This window comes from Protopterus annectens, chromosome 16.part0 (assembly GCF_019279795.1).
Source record: "Protopterus annectens isolate FY-2018-M chromosome 16.part0, PAN1.0, whole genome shotgun sequence".
In the NCBI taxonomy this organism is placed as follows: Eukaryota; Metazoa; Chordata; order Ceratodontiformes; family Protopteridae; genus Protopterus; species Protopterus annectens.
In genome coordinates this window covers 794,634,810-794,641,545 of record NC_056750.1, presented here as the reverse complement: position 1 = coordinate 794,641,545, position 6,736 = coordinate 794,634,810, and the positions used below count along the sequence as shown (strand labels likewise).

The window sequence follows — 6,736 nt, the reverse complement described above, 5'->3', positions numbered from 1 at the left end:
AATCTCCCCCTCGGCTTATGATCCAAACTTGAATCCTGTTACCACAATTTCTGCGAATTTGCAACCAGTTAAAAAAAAAATCATCCCACCACTGCCACTCCCTTCTCACCCTCAATTGGCTTGAACTCCCCAACTGCCTCATTTACCTACAACTCACCATTGCCCACAAGCTCATCTTAAAACCCACAAACTGCCCATCTCTCACTACATTCTTAAAACCCTATATACCCAACCGCCAACTCAGATCCGCAAACCAAAATCTTCTTCAGGTCCACAAATCAGCAAGACTTCCTGGCCACCTACTACTGTCCTAGTCCTTAGCCAAGCAGTGGAACTCTCTCCCCTCCCACCTTCACAACCTTCCAAACCATGCCAATTTCAAATCTCAGCTATTCTCTCACCCATCAGCTAAATGGGAATGCCCATGTCACGCTCCAACATAAATCCCTGTCAACCCCATATCTTTCTACCTGAAATCATTACCATTTACCAGTTCTATTGCTTCATCTCAACCTAAAATAGTTTCGCCCTACCAGGGACTGATTTTCACTCTGCTGTCTAATGTACTATACTTTCCATAATCCTGTTTTCTTGTACTCTTTCCTTGCAAAATGGTCTACCTAACCTGGATAGGGCTAGTAGCTACTTGTTTAATTACAAAGAGCTTATTTGACAAAGATGTCTTTTTCTGCAAATGTTCAGTTTACCCAACCTCCAAAAGGCTAGTAACCTTCTGTTTAAATTTTAACTCACTAAAAGCTTATTACATAATGTATTATATTTCTGTAAATGTTTTAATTGCTCTGTACAAATCTTTGTTATTCTTTTGTAATATGTAATATGTTACTTGCAATATTTGGAGCTTTTCTTTCCAGGCCTCCACTGAAAAAGGGCTCTTTCTGGCCCACTGGACTTCCCCTGGTCATCAAACTTTAAATAAATAAATTTGTGTATATAGACACACACAAATATAATTTCCCTGCACTGCTGAATAATGTGTTCTGTTTAAGTATATGTTAAACTTCACACATACTGCTCATAGATAGTGATAGGCTAGTGATCCTTAAGGATCTTCAGAAGCCTAGTCATGCATTCCCATGGAGTTTATAAGCCCTAGAACTTTAAGCATGATTAACTCAAAGCCAGGTAGACAATTACATGGTATCCCTATACTTAACAGATAACTTTACTAAACCAGGGGTGAACTTGTGGTTTTCCCATCCATTCGTCCGGATTGCACGTGAATAGAGTAAGAGACATACTCCGCTTTATGTGGAGAAGACAGTTCCAGAAGCCGTATCCTGTATGAAACATATATATCTCACCAGCATGTTCGATTTAAGGTGCAGAAGAGATTTTAGATGTCTTAAGCAGGTGCTGCTGCCGCTGCTGAGCTTGAAAATGTTCAGTAAATTTAAAAGGTTGGGGTCAGTGCAGGCTCTGTAAGTAAGGCAGAGGTTGCTCCTCTGTAATCTGTACAATATCAGAAAGAGAGAAGGGTTTGAGATGGTCATTGTAGTTTTTTTGAGTTGGGGCCTTGATTTTCTTAGTGAGAAAGCAATGAGGTCATTCAAATTGTGTGTTTGGACGGGTACATACTGAATGGGAAATTATACTTAGTCGGCCTAATAAGTGCAGAACACAGTGGAATGATCAACCCCCATGGACCAGGATGCTAAAACCTTACTAATAATCTGCTCAATGAAAAAGGACTTTCTAACAAATTGGAGCACTATAGCGCTGTTTGCTACCATTTAAAAGTTAAAAAAATATATATTTTATTTATTTCTTTATTTTAATTAAAACCTGAGTGCTGTGTTACTCTGTGCAAACTACAGTAACTGTTAGCTTCATTTGGAGCAAGCCATTGTCTACATTTTAAAAAATTATTTTTTGAGCTAAAACATGAGTGCTGAAGCATTTTGTGCAGGCAGGTATAAACTGTAGAAAACATTTTGCTGTAGTTTAAAGGAAGAAGTGCCTTTTTTCTTGGATAAAATATTTTACAGGAGGGTTTGGGGTAGAGCACAGAAATGAGATCTGAATGGCAGATGTTAGGGCGGTCAAGTACCATGTATCTGACCACCTGATTGGTGTGCCAGTAGAAGGAACATCCTTTTTTGAGCGGGGGGGGGGGGGGGCAGGGTACTTATATTTAACTGTAATAAGCTCATCACTTACAGCTTATATCAGTTAAGTGGTTTTTGCTTTTCACCCATCTGAGGGAATGGGGAGCTGCTTTATTGCACCAGGCCAGGGAGATAATTGAACCACCAATGATTCTGTGTCAGGTACGCAGCAAGTGTCAGGTCTATTGGAGGAGAACCAGCCACCCACCCTAATTTCCTGGGTGCTCTTTGTGAGCCAATTTGCTGTCCAACAAGTTACATTTGGATTTACTTTTAGCTGAGTGAGTTTGTCAACTTAATCTGAGTGTGGGATGGTGTCAAACCCCATTTTGAGGTCTAGATATGCATTGTGTATAGATTTTCCCACATCCTTTGCTTTAGTTACTTGTCAGAGAAGTTGAATAGATAGTGGGTAGGATCTGCCCTTGACAAAACGGAACTGCTCTAGTCAAGAATTTCTAGTTTGCCTATTTTTTCATTTATTAATTCCATAATGATCCTTCTGATCGGGCTTGTTCTGTAATTACCCAACTCCACTGACATCCCACCTCTGTGCAAGGGGATTACACTGGCTTCCTTTCACTCATCTGGCTCATACTCAGTCTGGAGGCTGATATCAAATTATCACTGAAGCAGGTTTGACAGATCTTTTTCACACTGCTATGTTATCCGGCTCCACAGAAGCTGTACTCTTGGCCTTGGTGAGTGCTTTGAGGACTTGTTGCTGGGTGATTTTGGGGGGTGGAGTGTGGATTCTGGTATGTGATCTGGTAATGTCCACGTGTGTGTGTGTGTGTGTGTAGAGCTAAACGTAACCACTAGAAAACTGGCTATATATTCTGGGTTAGAGTAATGTGATACAGTTTACTATTAGCTCTGCACAGTTTTGAGCATTCTTTTTGAAGTTTCTAACACAGGTAAAGAAAGCTCCATGATTTTCTTTTGCTTTGGGTGGCAATTTGTACCTTGCATTTTGCTTTGGTTGATGTTATCAATAAGATAATTTTTGGCATTTGGAGAGTTACATTTATTTTTATGAACAATGAGCTTTTTTCTGTTGATTGTTGAGCCTCTTTATATCTGGATTCCACCACAGGAGATTATTTCTAATCTTGCTGTTGTATTTACTTTGCAGGGGGACAGATGTAGCAATGCAGCTATTTACATGTGCATAGAATTTGGCAGTGAAGGATTCTGCGTCCTTTGAGGAGTCAACAGGGTGGAAGGGAATGCTAAATTCAGCAAGATAATTGGTCAGTTTTAACATTAGCTTTAGTCTGAATAATGTGTCACTGAAGCAAGCTTCTGGCTTCAGTCTTGTGGTGAATCTGTCTGATGTATGGTCCAGTTTAACTAGGGAGAAGATTACAACTGATAGGGAAGAGAGGTGTCCCACAATGGTGAGAACAGACTACAGGACCTTTTCTCCCCCTAGTGGGGGTGTGGGTTAACTGCTCAAGCAAGTTTGTATCTACATGGGTCTACTTCATTAGACCAAACTTAAACTTTTGAGGTTGAGATTGATGGATCCCAGACTGACGAAATTTAGATAGAGATGTATTTAATTCCATACGTGTTCAGTTTCTGATATGCTTAATCCTGAATAAGTGCTAGCCAGATGTGCGGAGTCTAATGATGATTTATTGCAGAAACTTCAAAATAAACAATTTTGATGGAAAAGCATGACATTTTAGGAAATAAAAAGTACAGCTGTCAAAAATGAATGATTGTGGAAAAATGTGATTTAAAATATTCAATATCAAGTTTCTAACCCTTGTTCCAGAACTTAGTCTAGTCTTATAATTGTGTTTTAATGTTTCATTTTACTCCCAGCTGTAGGTCAGGTAGATGAGAGCTACATAACCACTTAATACAGACGTTACATCAGACAGTAAGTAAGAAAAAATCCGATGTTATCTTTTCCATCCGGCTTTAACCTGAGAGTTATCAAGACCGGCCAATTCCAAAGACTTTGGCCGTGGGGCTCTACCTCTTCAACCCATAGCACCTTGCTCCCTTCTCTTAACTCAAATTTTGTTTGCCACTTTCTAGCAGCAAGGTTGCAAACTCTGCCGAGGGTTCTTTTCCTGTATCATTTTTGGATAGCTAAACATTTCATCTTTTATCTTTTAGTACCCCCTTCCTCTACCTTTTACTTTGACTTGGTAGGTAGGCCAGTTTTTAGGTTAAGTTGTTTTGTTAGGTCATAAAGTTCCTGCCATTGCCAGTTTTATGGTGGTGTATTCCTGTTAAGAATTTTTTTTTTTTTTATTAGCATTAGGTAATGTGTTTAATCTTAGATCTTTTGACCTTTCTTCCTCATATTTGCATAAGGAAAAAGGATTTAAAAACTGTATAGTGTGGGGCCATAATTTACCTTTGCAGTATGCATTCAAAACATGTATATTGCCTCTGCACATCTCGTTTGGAAGCAGAGTGCTCCATTTGTGCAGAATTTGGTACTTGGGATATCAAAAAGCACCAGGTAAAGTCAGTGTTTAGGGACCGGTTGCCATTTGGAGATATCACCTCCTCCACATCTCTGAAGAAAGGTGCGAAGGGTGACTAGATTAAAAAGAGGGTACTAAGGACCCCAAAGTGCACAAGGGTAACTGCAAAGAAGTGTCTTCCCTTTTTTCCAACCAGCTGGATCCAAAGATCTTCAGCTTCCCCAGCTGTTGTAGTGCTTGGCTCATATCTGAATTCATGGATCAGATCTCCTTCAGTGCCAATTACATAGACAGTTGCTTGCTCAGTGTTAAGCATGTTGAATCCATTTTTGACTGAAGGGGGTCATAGACGTAGAGTCCATTTCCCCTTTTCTCCATCTTCCCCTATGGAGTCCCCCCCCCCCGTCATACTGTTCTCCACTTGGATCCAATCCTCCCCAGTTCAGACCCAGGTGTCAGATCTGTCCACTGGTAGGCAGACCTCATAGACCTCTTCAGCAGCTTCTTCAGCTTGGTCAGCCCACTTGGTTTGGAGTATTAGGCCAAAAGATTTAGAGTAACAGGGTCCTTTTTACAGACCCCTCCTGTACCTGAAGTCCAAGATCTGACACGTCAGCTCCATCTGGTGTGTGTCCCCCCCCCGGGTCCCTTGGCACTGGGGTTTTTGGAGCAATTGGCCTTGCCACTATCACAATCATGTCTGATGGCGTGGCTGATTCTGGTTCCAATCCCTGCCTTGGCTTTTCTCAACTTTGGTTGGCTTGGAGCAGAACAAGCCTCAGAGCCTTGCTTTCAGGGCCAGGTTTTCAAGTTTCATAGTCGTCCCTTCCCTTCAAAGCCTCAGCACTCAACAGCTTGGCTCTGGTCTCAGGTGTCATGGCACCTTGAGTTGGCACAGGAGTCTGGCATCTTCTTGTGATCATCGATTCCAGGAGTGTCTGCTGTGGATGACCGGCTTTGATGTCATCTTTCGACATTGTAGAGAGGATGTTCTACATACTGGAGATGGAGTGGTCAGTGCCATCCAGCAATCAGCCCCCTTCTTCATCCGGACCTTTGGACTTGCATCAGGGAGCTCTGGGACATCCCAAACCTCTGTGTCTCCATGCCAGCCTGCATTCAAGGCACCCCTGCCTCTTCCACTTCTCCCCTAGATTTTCCAGTGCGTGAGAGCCATGCCAAGAGGTGGTGCAAGAGTAAGCTCTTAGATTCCATGGAGGAATCTTTCACCAAGGATACTGACATTGACAAAGGAGAGGTGTCTCCAAGGTTCCCCCCGTGAAGATGGCTGTAGGTGATCTGAAGGAGTTACTTCACCATTGTTGGAGTTGGACCACCACACGAGTTAGTATTTTTGGAGGCTTTTCTTGTGGGCGCTTACACTTCCTGGATAGTTTCTCCTGTGGGCATGCTTATTTTCTGGTGTCCCTAAGGGAAGAGAGGGAACTGGATACAGAGGAGCCCATTCCAAAGAAAGCAGTTAAAATTTTAGCATCCGCTAATAAACCAGTAACAGTGGAGTAAGGGTCCTGCTCTTGATGCCATTCTGTTGGTGGCATCCACCAAAAAGGACATTTCTGAGGAGAGTTCTTCGGTCCATCCCCTCTGAATAGGGAGTCTTGACAGTTGGACTGATTAGGTAAGTGTGCCTATGCATCAGCTGCTTTTGCGCAGAGAGCGTTAAATTATTGACTCATTTCAGGAGACTTCAGTGCGACATTGTCTCTGAAATGTCAAGATTTGTAAAGACTGTAATTACAAACAAGAAGTCAAACGTAGTATCCATTTAATTTCAGCAGTCTCTGTAATAGTGAGTATATACTTTTAGTGGCATGTGACGAGTGTAGATCATTTTATATAGGTAAAACTAATCAGAGACAAAAGATCGCATATGTAGCTTTCAGAAATAAACAAAGAAATACCTACTAATGCTCATTTTAAGCATAAATTAGAGAAGCGCAAACCACAACTTTGTAATTTTAGAAATATTGTTTGAGTATATGAGGAAGAGAGTTATTACTTGGATCAGAGACTGCTGAAATTAAATGGATACTACGTTTGAGAGCCCATATTTCACCAGGCTTGAATGGTTTGTGTCTTTAAAAGCCTTATTGAAGGAAAAACATAATTGTGTTTGATTTTATTAATTGTATTAGT

General features: G+C 41.3%; 1 protein-coding gene across 1 annotated transcript in view; it reads left to right on the top strand.

Moving 5' to 3' along the window:
- LOC122790655 (exonuclease mut-7 homolog) overlaps positions 1-6,736 on the top strand; it is a gene marked incomplete in the record, with an annotated part of 2,442,473 nt that overhangs the window by 163,020 nt on the left and 2,272,717 nt on the right.